We start from the raw sequence: 16,587 nt of genomic DNA, 5'->3' as shown, positions 1-16,587 counted from the left end.
ATCTTGAGCATCTGTTGAACCAGCCCTGCCCAAGGCATGGTACGCGACAAAGACCGTCTACTCATCTCTGGAAGGATTGTTTCATCATGAAGGAGTTCAAAAATTCAAATCTTTTTCAAGGCAACCATGGACCGGGTGGTGGTTCAGGATCCGGCTCTCAGGGTCCGGGTTATGGTGGTGGCGGTTCAAGCTCTGGATTCCAAGGTAATCAAGGTAATCAAGGCAATCAAGGCAATCAGGGTGGTTACCATCAACAGTCAGGTCAGGGGAATCAGTAGCAGCAGTCAGGGTATCAGAGTAACCCGAAGCCGTTGAATAGTGGGCAATACCACGTCTTCACCATGATTTTATGCAAACGGGATCAGAAGCTTCATAAAAGGGCGGTGAACTCCGTTGAACCGGCAGTTCCCCGATATTTGCGCTAGTCTGAGCAGCCCATCATGTGGAGTCGGGAAGATCACCCGCCCCGGATTGATAATCCGGGTCATCTGGCGTTGGTGGTTGCATCCAGGTTGGAGGGTATAAATACACAAAGGTACTCATGGACGGAGGGAGAAGCATCAATATCCTTTATTATGAAACTTTTCGTCGCATGGGGTTGACAGATAAAAATCTTAAACCGTCAAACACTGTTTTCCACGGCGTGGTGCCTGGTAAGTCGGCGTACCCGGTCGGTAAGATAGCTCTGGAAGTTTCCTTTGGGGATGATCACGGCTCCAGGTCGGAAACACTAACCTTTGAAGTGGTGAAAATCAAGAGCCCTTATCATGCTCTATTTGGACGGCCGGCTTATGCTAAGTTCATGGCAAGGCCCTGTTACGTTTATCTACAGCTCAAGATGCCGGGTTACAAGGGGACCATCACAGTGCATGGGAGCCGGAAGATAGCTCTGGAGTGTGAAGAAGGGGATGCAGCTTATGCTGAGTCAGTTTGTGTAGCGGAGGAGTTAAAATTTTATAAGGACAATGTTGATCCGGCAGACATGACTTCTTTGAAAAAGCCAACTACAGAGCATGATCCGGCCTTGAAGTTCAAATCGGCTGATGACACCAAGATGGTTGATTTCGTTCCTGGCGATTCATCCAAGCAGTTCATCATCAGTGCTAATCTAGATCCGAAATAAGAAAGCGCGCTCATCGAGGTCGTCCGTGAGAACCGGGACATCTTTGCATGGAAACCTTCTGACATGCCAGGTGTACCGAGGGAACTCGCTGAGCACACCTTTAACATTGATCCTAAGTTTAAACCGGTCAAGCAGTTTCTCCGCCAGTTCAATGAAGAGAGGCGTAAGGCCATTGGTGAAGAGGTCGCCCGGCTCTTGGCGGCTGGGTTTGTTGTTGAAGTTTTTCACCCTGAGTGGTTGGCTAACCCGGTGCTGGAACTTAAGAAGAACGGCACTTGGCGTGTGTGTCTGGATTGCATGGATTTAAACAGGGCTTGTCCGACTGATCCTTTTGCTCTCCCTCGTATTGATCAAATTATTGATGCTACGGCGGGTTGTGAGCGTTTGAGCTTTCTGGATGCTTATTCGGGTTATCATCATATCAAGATGGCAGTTAAGGACCAGGAGAAGACAACTTTCAACACTCCCTCTGGGGCCTTCTATTATGTGTCTATGCCTTTTGGGCTCAAGAGTGCCCAGGCGACTTACCAGCGGTGTGTGCAGATTTGTCTTCATAACCAGATTGGGCGCAATGTTCATGCTTATGCTGATGATATTGTGGCGAAATCCAGAAAGAAGGAAACATTGATAGATGATTTCAAGGAAACCTTTGATAATCTCTGGGTTTATAAGATGATGCTTAACCCGGCCAAGTGTGTCTTTGGTGTACCGGCAGGCAAGCTCTTGGGCTTCATGGTGTCTAACAGGGGCATTGAAGCTAATCCGGGGAAGATCAAGGATATTACCTCTCTGGATAAACCGAAATGTGTCAATGACGTCCAACGCTTGGCGGGTCGTATCGCAGCCTTGAGTCGGTTTATAAGCCGCCTTGAAGAAAAGGCCATCCCTCTGCATCAGATGATGAAGAAGACGGATGATTTCGTTTGGAGCGATGCTGCCAATGAGGCATTTGAGGACTTGAAGAAATAGCTGGCTGAACCGCCCATTCTTGCCGCTCCTATTGATAAGGAGCCATTGTTGTTGTATGTGGCTGCTAATGCCCGGGCTGTCAGCGTAGCCATTGTAGTGGAACGGAAGGAAACAGGCAAAGAGTACCCAGCTCAGAGGCCGGTTTACTACATCAGTGAGGTGCTTATTGAGTCCAAGCAGAGATATCCGCATTGGCAGAAGCTTGTATATGGGGTTTTTATGGCCAGCCGAAAGCTTAAGCAATATTTTCAGGGTCATCCCATCACTCTGGTTAGCTCTGCTCCTTTGGGAGATATCATCCAAAATAGGGAAGCAACTGGCCGGGTTGCTAAGTGGGCTATTGAGCTAGGACCTCACGGTTTAAAGTATGTGCCTTGTACGGCTGTCAAGTCCCAAGCACTTATGGATTTCATCAATGATTGGCAGAGTTGCAGGTGCCAGAGGAAAAGCCAGATAACACGTATTGGACTATTCACTTTGATGGGTCCAGGCAATTGGAGGGCTCGGGGGCTGGAGTTGTGCTTGCTTCCCCTCGAGGTGATAAATTTTGTTATATTCTCTGTTTGATGTTCCCTTGCACTAACAATGTAGCTGAATATGAGGCCTTGCTCCACGGTCTTCGGATGGCTAAGGAGATGAGCTTAAGCCGAGTAAGGTGTTTCAGCGATTCAGATTTGGTGGCTCAACAAGTCTCTGTTACTTGGGATTCTAAGGATCCACTCATGGCGGCTTATCGACGAGAGGTCGATGTCATTGCTGGTCAGTTCAAGGGTTATCAAGTTGAGCATATTAATCGGAGGAAAAATGAAGTGGCTGATTCGTTAAGCCGGCTGGGTTATCAGCATAAACCGGTGCCACCTAATGTTTTCCTCGACGTTTTGTATAACCCGTCGGACAAATTGCCTACGGAGGAGGATTTGGCTATTCCTGACCTTGAAGCTCAGTTGGTGGCGGCTATTCACGCTATTCCTGACTGGACAGTCCCTTATTTGGCTTATATGACCCGTGGTGAGTTACCTGAGGATGAGACCTTGGCTAAGCAAATAACCCGGCGGTCTAAGTCAATGACAATTGTCAATGGAGAGCTGCATCATTGCAGTGTTACAGGGGCTTTTCAACATTGTATTTCTCCAGAAGAGGGCCGTGAAATCCTGCGTGAGATTCATAAAGGAGACTGTGTTCATCATGCCAGTTCAAAGTCTCTCGTGGCCAAGGCTTTTCGTCATGGGTTTTATTGGTTGACGGCTCATGCTGATGCCGAGGATCTGGTCAGTAAATGTGATGGTTGTCAGAAGTTTTCTCGACGAGCCCATGTGCCGGCTCAAGAATTGAGGATGATTCCAATTACTTGCCCGTTTGCAGTCTAGGGGCTTGATATGTTTGTGCCTTTTAAGAGATCCAAGGATAAGAAGACTCACCTCTTGATGGCGGTTGATAAGTTCACTAAATGGGTAGAGGCAGAGCCGGTGAGTAAGTGTGATGCAGCAACGGTGGTTCAATTCATGAAGAAGGTGATCTTCCGCTTTGGCTTTCCACAAAAAATTATAACAGACAATGGCACGAACCTCTCCAAGGGTGCTATGAAGGACTTTTGTCAACGTGAGCATATCTGGCTTGATGTATCATCTGTGGCTCATCCCCAATCTAATGGTCAAGCGAAGAGAGCCAATCAAGAGATCTTGAGAGGCATCAAGCCCCGGCTTATAGTTCCCCTGCAGAGGACGTCGGGTTGTTGGGTGGAGGAGTTACCTTCCGTGTTATGGAGCATTAATACCACCCCCAACAGATCTACGGGTTACACGCCTTTCTTCATGGTTTACGGAGCAGAGGCGGTTCTCCCTAGTGACATCCGTCATGACTCTCCCCGCGTAGCGGCTTATGTTGAAGCTGACAATGAAAATGCACGTCAGGAAGCACTTGACCTGTTAGATGAAGAGCGTGATATCGCAGTGGCTCGTTCGGCGATTTACCAGCAAGATCTGCACCGTTACCACAGCCGCCGGGTTAAAACCAGAACTTTTCAAGAAGGCGATCTGGTGCTCCGGCTCATCCAAGATCAGACTGATATGCACAAGTTATCCCCACCTTGGGAAGGACCCTTTGTGGTCAGCAAGAATCTGAACAACGGGTCGTACTACCTTATCGATGTTCGAGAGCACAAAGACTCACGTAAATCGGAGGAGGGGACCCACCGGCCGTGGAATATAGCTCATCTTCGGCCTTACTACACCTGAGCCACAGGCTCTCCTTATGTACATATTTTAGACAATGTATATATTATGATCAATATAATAAACCAGCATCCCTGCTAAAGCGGGGCCTCTGTCGTTTTTTCTTAAATGAGTTTTTGGTTACTTGGGGGCTTCCGGCTTATGCATGAAGTTATGATTACCCTTTGAACTGGCTTATAAACCAATTGAAAAAAAAACTTGGGGGCTTCCTACCAGGTTAAAAGGGACCAAAGAGAGTTTGTTGTAAAAGCACAGCTCAAACATAGGTGCCCCATGGGCACAGCTCACAATATCACTTGGGGGCTTGGTCGTATTCGAACCATAGCTTATACCCTCTTGATTGGCGTAAGGCCACCAGGATAATCACTTGGGGGCTTGTTGTATTCGAACCATAGCTTATACTCTCTTGATTGGCGTAAGGCCACCAGGATAATCATTTGGGGGCTTGGTCGTATTCGAACCATAGCTTATACCCTCTTGATTGGCGTAAGGCCACCAGGATAATCACTTGGGGGCTTGGTCCTATTCGAACCATAGCTTATACCCTCTTGATTGGCATAAGGCCACCAGGATGATCACTTGGGGGCTTTGGTCGTATTCGAACCAAAGCTTATACCCTCTTGATCGGCGTAAGGCCACCAGGATGATCACTTGGGGGCTTTGGTCATATCTGAACCATAGCTTAAACCCTCTTGATCGGCGCAATGCCACAATTATGACTACTTAAATCCTCTTGATTTTTTAGGTTTATTTGATGAGGCTTATAATGCTTTATGATTATAATTCACCTGTGTTTATTAATCCAGCCTGGCCTTTGACTATAAGTCACCAGTAAGAGGTAAACTAATATCCGGTGTTTATTGACCCGGCCTGGTTTTATTCATAAATCGGCAAACATATGATAATTACCAGTATTCAAGTTTTGGGTTATCACCCTTACTCTACTGGTTTGGTAAACCAACTGTGATCAAATATCACAGGTATGATCTATTTTAGGTTATATATGTTTATTCTTAAGTCCAGCCTTGGTTATAAACTATCTTAGTTTCCATGGTTTTTTATTGGGCTTTATAACCCGTCTAGCGGTAAACCGCCAAGACACTTTCAAACTGTCATATGCAGGAACAGATTCAAAAACTGGTAATCTCATGAAGCATATGCGGCATATCTCAATATGACGGATTAACAGTGTTATGCAAAGTAAATATGCACGATGGCATAGCAGATCAAGAGTTTCCACTAGCCTATTACAAGGCGTTTTGATGCCCAAAAGAATAATTGTTTCTCAACAAGTCTGACAGAATGCAGAAGCTTAACCGGCCACCGGATTATGAATCCTGGCCGGGCTGACTTGAAGGTTGCGGATCATCCTACGCCGGTTCATCCTCCTCTTGTCTACCCAATTGCTGGAAGTCAACGATAGACCAATCAATTCCAGTTAAGGCTTTGAATACAGCTTCATCACTTATAAGTGTGGAGGGGTCAATGATACGTCTCCAACGTATCTATAATTTTTGATTATTCCATGCTATATTATATTCTATTTTGGATGTTTATTGGGCTTTATTATACACTTTTATATTAGTTTTGGGACTAACCTATTAACCGGAGGCCCATCCCAAATTGCTGTTTTCTTGCCTATTTCAGTGTTTCGAAGGAAAAAGATATCAAACGGAGTCCAAACGGAATGAAACCTTCGGGAACTTGATTTTTGGAACAAACGTGATCCAGAGGACTTGGAGTCTACATAAAGTAATCAACGAGGAGAGCACGAGGCGGGGGCGCGCCTACCCCCCCCCCCAAGGTGCGCCCTCCACCCTCGTGGGGCCCACGTTGCTCCACCGACGTACTTCTTCCTCCTATATATACCCATATACCCTGGAAACATCAAAGACGGAGCCAAAACCCTATTTCCACCGCCGCAACCTTCTGTACCCATGAGATCCCATCTTAGGGCCGTTTCCGGCGCTCCGCCGGAGGGGGCATTGATAACGGAGGGCTTCTACATCAACACCATAGCCTCTCCAATGATGTGTGAGTAGTTTACCTCAGACCTTCAGGTCCATAGTTATTAGCTAGATGGCTTCTTCTCTCTCTTTGGATCTCAATACAAAGTTCTCCTCGATCTTCTTGGAGATCTATTCGGTGTAATCTTCTTTTGCGGTGTGTTTGCCGAGATCCGATGAATTGTGGGTTTATGATCAAGATTATCTATGAACAATATTTGAATCTCCTCTGAATTCTTTTATGTATGATTGGTTATCTTTGCAAGTCTCTTCGAATTATCAGTTTGGTTTGGCCTACTAGATTGATCTTTCTTGCAATGGGAGAAGTGCTTAGCTTTGGGTTCAAACTTGCAGTGTCCTTTCCAAGTGACAGCAGGGGCAGCAAGGCACGTATTGTATTGTTGCCATCGAGGATAAAAATATGGGGTTTATATCATATTGCATGAGTTTATCCCTCTACATCATGTCATCTTACTTAAAGCATTACTCTGTTCTTATATCATATTGTTAAATTGAAGCTATTTCCTTTTTCGCTTAGAGATCGTGCTAAAGCTTGGTTTTCTTCTTTGCCTAAAAATAGTATTGATTCATGGAATAAGTGCAAAGATGCTTTTATCTCTAAGTATTTTCCTCCCGCTAAAATCATCTCTCTTAGAAACGATGTCATGAATTTTAAGAAACTTGATCATGAACATGTTGCACAAGCTTGGGAGAGGATGAAATTAATGATATGTAATTGCCCTACACATGGTTTGAATCTTTGGATGATTATACAAAAAATTTATGCCGGATTGAATTTTTCTTCTAGAAATCTTTTAGATTCCGCCGCGGGAGGCACTTTTATGGAAATCACTTGAGGAGAAGCTACTAAACTCCTAGATAATATTATGGTTTATTATTCTCAATGGCACACCGAAAGATCTACTAATAAAAAAGTGCATGTGATAGAAGAAATTAATGTTTTGAGTGGAACGATGGATGAACTTATGAAATTATTTGCTACTAAAAGTGTTTCTTCTGATCCTAATGATATGTCTTTGTCTACTTTGATTGAGAATAATAATGATGGATGTGAATTTTGTTGGTAGGAATAATTTTGGTAACAACGTGTATAAAGGAAACTTTAATCATAGGCCGTTCCCTAGTAATTCCTCTAATAATTATGGTAATTCCTACAACAATTCTTATGGAAATTTTAATAATATGCCCTCTGAATTTGAGACTAGTGTTAAGGAGTTTATGAATTTGCAAAAGAATTTCAATGCTTTGCTTGAAGAAAAATTGCTTAAAGTTGATGAATTGGCTATGAACGTTGATAAAATTTCTCCTGATGTTGATTCTTTGAAACTTAGATCTATTCCACCTAAACATGATATCAATGAGTCTCTCAAAGCGATGAGAATTTCCATTGATGAGTGCAAAGAAAGAACCGCTAGGATGCGTGCTAAAAAAGATTGCTTTGTGAAAGCGTGTTCTTCTAGTTTTTATGAGAATAAAGATGAAGATCTAAAAGTTATTGATGTGTCTCCTATTAAATCTTTGTTTTGCAATATGAATCTTGATAGTGATGGGACTGGAGATGAGTCACCTTTACCTAGAAGGCGTCCAAAAAATTTGGAGTTTTTAGATCTTGATGCAAAAATTGGTAAAAGTGGGATTGAAGAAGTCAAAACTTTAGATATCAATGAACCCACTATTTTGGATTTCAAGGAACTTAATTATGATAATTGCTCTTTGATAGATTGTATTTCCTTGTTGCAATCCGTGCTAAATTCTCCTCATGCTTATAGTCAAAATAAAGCTTTTACTAAACATATCGTTGATGCTTTGATGCAATCTTATGAAGAAAAACTTGAGTTGGAAGTTTCTATCCCTAGAAAACTTTATGATGAGTGGGAACCTACTATTAAAATTAAAATTAAATATCATGAATGCTATGCTTTGTGTGATTTGGGTGCTAGTGTTTCCACGATCCCAAAAACTTTGTGTGATTTGCTAGGATTCCGTGAATTTGATGATTGTTCTTTGAACTTGCACCTTGCGGATTCCACCATTACGAAACCTATGGGAAGAATTAATGATGTTCTTATTGTTGCAAATAGGAATTATGTGCCCTTAGATTTTATCGTTCTTGATATAGATTGCAATCCTTCATGTCCTATTATTCTTGGTAGACCTTTCCTGAGAACGATTGGTGCAATCATTGATATGAAGGAAGGGAATATTAGATTCCAATTTCTGTTAAGGAAAGGCATGGAACACTTCCATAGAAAGAAAATAAAATTACCTTATGAATCTATTATGAGAGCCACTTATGGATTGCCTACCAAAGATGGCAATACTTAGATCTATCCTTGCTATTATGCCTAGCTAAGGGCGTTAAACGATAGCGCTTGTTGGGAGGCAACCCGATTTTATTTTAGTTTTTTGCTTTTTGTTTCTGTTTAGGAATAACTATTTGATCTAGCCTCTTCTTAGATTTGTTTTTGTGTTTTAATTAGTGTTTGTGCCAAGTGAAACCTATAGGATCTTCTTGGATAATAGTTATTTGATCTTGCTGAAAATTCCAGAAACTTTCTGTTCACGAAAACAATTGTTTAAAATCACCAGAACGTGATAAAATACTGATTCCAATTGAGATGATCAATAAACAAATTGTCTAGGTCTTCCTATTTTGGTAGAATTTTTTGAGTTCCAGAAGTTTGCGTTAGTTACAGATTACTACAGACTGTTCTGTTTTTGACAGATTCTGTTTTTCGTGTGTTGTTTGCTTATTTTAATGAATCTATGGCTAGTAAAATAGTTTATAAACCATAGAGAAGTTGGAATACAGTAGGTTTAACACCAATATAAATAAGTAATGAGTTCAATACAGTAACTTGAAGTGGTGTTTTGTTTTCTTTCGCTAACGGAGCTCACGAGATTTTCTGTTAAGTTTTGTGTTGTGAAGTTTTCACGTTTTGGGTAAAGATTTGATGGATTATGGAACAAGGAGTGGCAAGAGCCTAAGCTTGGGGATGCCCATGGCACCCCAAGATAATCTAAGGACACCACAAAGCCAAAGCTTGGGGATGCCCCGGAAGGCATCCCCTCTTTCGTCTTCGTCCATCGGTAACTTTACTTGGAGCTATATTTTTATTCACCACATGATATGTGTTTTGCTTGGAGTGTCTTGTATGATTTGAGTCTTTGCTTTTTAGTTTACCACAGTCATCCTTTCTGTACACACCTTTTTAGAGATACACACATGATTCAGAATTTATTAGAATACTCTATGTGCTTCACTTATATCTTTTGAGCTATATAGTTTTTGCTCTAGTGCTTCACTTATATCTTTTAGAGCACGGTGGTGGCTTGTTTTATAGAAACTATTGTTCTCTCATGCTTCACTTATATTATTTTGAGAGTCCTACAAAACAGCATGGTAATTTGCTTTAATCATAAAATTTGTCCTAATATGATGGGCATCCAAGATGAGTAAAAACTTTCTTATGAGTGTGTTAAATACTAAGAGAAGTTTGATACTTGATGATTGTTAGGAGATATGGAGGTAGTGATATTAAAGTTTTGCTAGTTGAGTAGTTGTGAATTTGAGAAATACTTGTGTTAAAGTTTGTGATTCCCGTAGCATGCACGTATGGTGAACCGTTATGTGATGAAGTCGGAGCATGATTTATTTATTGATTGTCTTCCTTACGTGTGGAGGTCGGGATCGCACGATGGTTAACTCCTACCAACCCTTCCCCTAGGAGCATGCGTGTAGTACTTTGTTTTGATTACTTATAGACCTTTGCAATAAGTATGTGAGTTCTTTATGACTAATGTTGAGTCCATGGATTATACGCACTCCCATTCTTCCACCATTGCTAGCCTCTCTAATACTGCACACTTTTCGCCGGTATCATACACCCACCATATACCTTCCTCAAAATAGCCACCATACCTACCTATCATGGCATTTCCATAGCCATTCCGAGATATATTTCCATGCAACTTACCACCGTTCCGTTTACTATGACACGCTCCATCATTGTCATATTTCTTTGCATGATCATGTAGTTGACATCGTATTTGTGGCAAAGCCAACATTCATTATCTTCATACATGTCACTCTTGATTCATTGCATATCCCAGTACACCGCCGGAGGCATTCACATAGAGTCATATTTTGTTCTAAGTATCGAGTTGTAATTTTTTAGTTGTAAGTAATAAAAGTGTGATGATCATCATTATTAGAGCATTGTCCCAAGTGAGGAAAGGATGGTGAAAACTATGATTCCCCCACAAGTCAGGATGAGATTCCGGACTAAATAAAAAAAAAAGAGAAAAGGCCAAAAGAAAAAAAGAAGGCCCAAAAAATGAGAGAAAAGAGAGAATGGACAATGCTAATATCCTTTTTCCACACTTGTGCTTCAAAATAGCACCATGATCTTCATGATAGAGAGTCTCCTATATTGACACTTTCATATACTAGTGGGAATTTTTCATTATAGAACTTGGCTTGTATATTCCAATGATGGGCTTCCTCAAATTGCCCTAGGTCTTCGTGAGCAAGCAAGTTGGATGCACACCCACTTAGTTTCTTTTGTTGAGCTTTCATACACTTATAGCTCTAGTGCATCTGTTGCATGGCAATCCCTACTCACTCACATTGATATCTATTAACGGGCATCTCCATAGCCCGTTGATACGCCTAGTTGATGTAAGACTATCTTCCTTTTTGTCTTCTCCACAACCAACATTCTATTCCACATATAGTGCTATGTCCATGGCTCACTCTCATTTATTGCGTGAAGATTGAAAAAATTTGAGAATACTAAAGTATGAAACAATTGCTTGGCTGAAATCGGGGTTGTGCATGATTTAAATATTTTGTGTGATGAAGATAGAGCATAGCCAAACTATATGATTTTGTAGGGATAACTTTCTTTGGCCATGTTATTTTGAGAAGACATAATTGCTTAGTTAGTATGCTTCAAGTATTATTATTTTTATGTCAATATTAAACTTTTATCTTGAATCTTTCGGATCTGAATATTCATACCACAAATAAGTGAAGGAAATATGCCCTAGAGGCAATAATAAAGTTATTATTTATTTCCTTATATCATGATAAATGTTTATTATTCATGCTAGAATTGTATTAACCGGAAACATAACACATGTGTGAGTACATAGACAAACATAGTGTCACTAGTATGCCTCTACATGACTAGCTCGTTGATCAAACATGGTTATGTTTCCTAGCCATAGACATGAGTTGTCATTTGATTAACGGGATCACATCATTAGGATAATGATGTGATTGACTTGACCCATTCCGTTAGCTTAGCACTCGATCGTTTAGTATGTTGCTACTGCTTTCTTCATGACATATACATGTTCCTATGACTATGAGATTATGCAACTCCCGTTTACCAGAGGAACACTTTGTGTGCTACCAAATGTCACAACATAACTGGGTGATTATAAAGGTGCTCTACAGGTGCTTCCAAAGGTACTTGGTGGGTTGGCGTATTTCGAGATTAGGATTTGTCACTCCGATTATCGGAGAGGTATCTCTGGGCCCACTCAGTAATGCACATCACTATAAGCCTTGCAAGCATTGGAACTAATGAGTTAGTTGCGGGATGATGTATTACCGAACGAGTAAATAGACTTGCCGGTAACGAGATTGAACTAGGTATTAAGATACCGACGATCGAATCTCGGGCAAGTAACATACCGATGACAAAGGGAACAACGTATGTTGTTATGCGGTCTGACCGATAAAGATCTCCGTAGAATATGTGGGAGCCAATATGAGCATCCAGGTTCCGCTATTGGTTATTGACCGGAGATGTGTCTCGGTCATGTCTACATTGTTCTCGAACCCGTAGGGTCCGCACGCTTAAAGTTCGATGACGGTTATATTATGAGTTTATGTGTTTTGATGTACCGAAGGTAGTTCGGAGTCCCGGATGAGATCGGGGACATGAAGAGGAGTCTCGAAATGGTCGAGACATAAAGATCGATATATTGGACGACTATATTCGGACATCGGAAAGGATCCGAATGGTTCGGGTATTTTTCAGAGTACCGTGGAGTTACGGGAATATGGGGGAAGAAGTATAAGGGCCTTATTGGGCTTTAGGGGAGAGGGAGAGGCAGGCCGCACGCCCCCCCCCCCCATTGACTAGTCCGAATTGGACTAGGGGGGGGGCGGCGCCCCCTCCTTCCTTCTCTTCTCTCTTCCCTTTCCTTGACTCCTACTCCTACTACTTGGAAGGGGGGAATCCTACTCCCGGTGGGAGTAGGACTCCCCCTAGGGCGCGCCATAGAGAGGGTCGGCCCTCCCCCTCCTCCACTCCTTTATATACGGGGAGGGGGGCACCCCTTGGAGACACAACAATTGATCATTTGATCTTTTAGCCGTGTGCGGTGCCCCCCTCCACCGTAGTTCACCTCGATAATACTGTAGCGGTGCTTAGGCGAAGCCCTGCGTCGGTAGAACATCATCATCGTCACCACGCCGTCGTGCTGACGAAACTCTCCCTCAACACTCACCTGGATCGGAGTTCGAGGGACGTCATCGGGCTGAACGTGTGCTGAACTCGGAGGTGTCATGCGTTCGGTACTTGATCGGTCGGATCGTGAAGACGTACGACTACATCAACCGCGTTGTGCTAACGCTTCCGCTTTTGGTCTACGAGGGTATGTGAACAACACTCTCCCCTCTCGTTGCTATGCATCACTATGATCTTGCGTGTGCGTAGGAATTTTTTTGAAATTACTATGTTCCCCAACAGTGGCATCCGAGCCAGGTTTTATGCGTTGATGTTATATGCACGAGTAGAACACAAGTGAGTTGTGGGCGATATAAGTCATACTGCTTACCAGCATGTCATACTTTGGTTCGGCGGTATTGTTGGATGAAGCGGCCCGGACCGACATTACGCGTACGCTTACGCGAGACTGGTTCTACCGATGTGCTTTGCACACAGGTGGCTGGCGGGTGTCAGTTTCTCCAAATTTAGTTGAACTGAGTGTGGCTACGCCCGGTCCTTGCGAATGTTAAAATAGCACCAACTTGACAAACTATCGTTGTGATTTTGATGCGTAGGTAAGAACGGTTCTTGCTCAGCCTGTAGCAGCCATGTAAAACCTGCAACAACAAAGTAGAGGACGTCTAACTTGTTTTTGCATGGCATGTTGTGATGTGATATGGTCAAGGCATCATGCTAAATTTTATTGTATGAGATGATCATGTTTTGTAACCGAGTTATTTGCAACTTGCAGGAGCCATATGGTTGTCTCTTTATTGTATGCAATGCAATCGCCCTGTAATGCTTTACTTTATCACTAAGCGGTAGCGATAGTCGTAGAAGCATAAGATTGGCGAGACGACAACGATGCTACGATGGAGATCAAGGTGTCGCGCCGGTAACGATGGTGATCATGACGGTGCTTCGGAGATGGAGATCACAAGCACAAGATGATGATGGCCATATCATATAACTTATATTGATTGCATGTGATGTTTATCTTTTATGCATCTTATCTTGCTTTGATTGACGGTAGCATTATAAGATGATCTCTCTCTAAATTATCAAGGTATAAGTGTTCTCCCTGAATATGCACCGTTGCGAAAGTTCTTCGTGTTGAGACACCACGTGATGATCGGGTGTGATAGGCTCTACCTTCAAATACAACGCGTGCAAAACAGTTGCACACGCGGAATACTCAGGTTAAACTTGACGAGCCTAGCATATAACAGATATGGCCTCGGAACACGGAGACCGAAATGTCGAGCGTGAATCATACAGTAGATATGATCAACATAGTGATGTTCACCATTGAAACTACTCCATCTCACATGATGATCAGACATGATTTAGTTGATATGGATCACGTGATCACTTAGAGGATCAGAGGGATGTCTATCTAAGTGGGAGTTCTTAAGTAATATGATTAATTGAACTTTAAATTATCATGAACTTAGTCCTGGTAGTATTAGCATATCTATGTAGATCAATAGCTCGCGTTTAGCTCCCCTGTTTTATTTTGATATGTTCGTAGAGAAAACTGAGTTGAAAAGATGTTAGTTGCAATGATGCGGATTGGATCTGTGATCTGAGGATTATCCTCATTGCTGCACAGAAGAATTATGTCCTTGATGCACCGCTAGGTGACAGACCTATTGCAGGAGCAGATGCAGACGTTATGAACGTTTGGCTAGCTCAATATGATGACTACTTGATAGTTTAGTGCACCATGCTTAATGGCTTAGAATCGGGACTTCAAAGACGTTTTGAACGGCATGGACCATATGAGATGTTCCAGGAGTTGAAGTTAATATTTCAAGCAAATACCCGAGTTGAGAGATATGAGGTCTCCAACAAGTTCTATAGCTAAAAGATGGAGGAGAATAGCTCAAGCTGTGAGCATGTGCTCAGATTGTCTGGGTACTACAATCGCTTGAATCAAGTGGGAGTTAATCTTCCAGATAAAATAGTGAGTAACAGAATTCTCTAGTCACCATCACCAAGTTAGTATAACTTCGTGATGAACTATAATATGCAAGGGATGACGAAAACAATTCCCAAGCTCTTCGCGATGCTAAAATCGGCGAAGGTAGAAATCAAGAAAAACATCAAGTGTTGATGGTTGACAAGACCACTAGTTTCAAGAGAAAGAGCAAAGGGAAGAAGGGGAACTTCAAGAAGAACGGCAAGCAAGTTACTACTCAAGTGAAGAAGCCCAAGTCTGTACCTAAGCCTGAGACTAAGTGCTTCTACTGCAAAGGGACTGGTCATTGGAAGCAGAACTGCCCCAAGTATTTGGTGGATAAGAAGGATGGCAAAGTGAACAAAGCAATATTTGATATACATGTTATTGATGTGTACTTTACTAGTGTTCCTAGCAACCCCTCGGTATTTGATACTGGTTCAGTTGCTAAGAGTAGTAACTTGAAACGGGAGTTGCAGAATGAACAGAGACTAGTTAAGGGTGAAGTGACCATGTGTGTTGGAAGTGGTTCCAAGATTGATATGATCATCATCGCACGCTCCCTACACTTTCGAGATTAGTGTTGAACCTAAATAAGTGTTATTTGGTGTTTGCGTTGAGCATGAATATGATTTGATCATGTTTATTGCAATACGGTTATTCATGTAAGCTAGAGAATAATTGTTGTTCTGTTTACATTAATAAAACCTTCTATGGTTATACACCCAATGAAAATGGTTTGTTGGATCTCGATCGTAGTGATACACATATTCATAATATTGAAGCCAAAAGATGCAAAGTTAATAATGATAGTGCAACTTATTTGTGGCACTGCCGTTTAGGTCATATTGGTGTAAAACGCATGAAGAAACTCCATGCTGATGGGCTTTTGGAATCACTTGATTATGAATCACTTGGTACTTGCGAACCATGCCTCATGGGCAAGATGACTACAACGCCGTTCTCTACAACTATGGAGCGAGCAACAGATTTGTTGGAAATCATTGAGGCTCGTGTCAGGTATCGTTATTTTCTGACCTTCACAGATGATTTGAGCAGATATGGGTATATCTACTTGATGAAACATAAGTCTGAAACATTTGAAAAGTTCATATAATTTCAGAGTGAAGTGGAAAATCATCGTAACAAGAAAATAAAGTTTCTACGATCTGATCGTGGAGGAGAATATTTGAGTTACAAGTTAGGTCCTCATTTGAAACAATGCGGAATAGTTTTGCAACTCACGCCACCTGGAACACCACAGCGTAATGGTGTGTCCGAACATCATAACCGTACTTTATTAGATATGGTGCAATCTATGATGTCTCTTACCGATTTACCACTATCGTTTTTGGATTATGCATTAGAGACAGCTGCATTCACGTTCAATAGGGCACCATCTAAATCTGTTGAGACGACACCTTATGAACTTTGGTTTGGCAAGAAACCAAAAGTTGTCGTTTCTTAAAATTTGGGGTTGCGATGCTTATGTGAAAAAGTTTCACCTTATAAGCTCAAACCCAAATCGGAGAAATGTGTCTTCGTAGGATACCCAATGGAGACAGTTGGGTACACCTTCTATCACAGATCCGAAGGCAAGACATTCGTTGCTAAGAATGGATCCTTTCTAGAGAAGGAGTTTCTCTCGAAAGAAGTGAGTGGGAGGAAAGTAGAACTTGATGAGGTAACTGTACCTGCTCCCTTATTGGAAAGTAGTTCATCACAGAAATCTGTTCCTGTGACTACTTCACCAATTAGTGAGGAAGCTAAT

The sequence above is a fragment of the Aegilops tauschii genome, chromosome 5, assembly GCF_002575655.3.
Source record: "Aegilops tauschii subsp. strangulata cultivar AL8/78 chromosome 5, Aet v6.0, whole genome shotgun sequence".
Lineage (NCBI taxonomy): Eukaryota > Viridiplantae > Streptophyta > Magnoliopsida > Poales > Poaceae > Aegilops > Aegilops tauschii.
The sequence above is the reverse complement of the archived record's forward strand: the minus strand, read 5'-3'. Positions refer to the sequence as shown.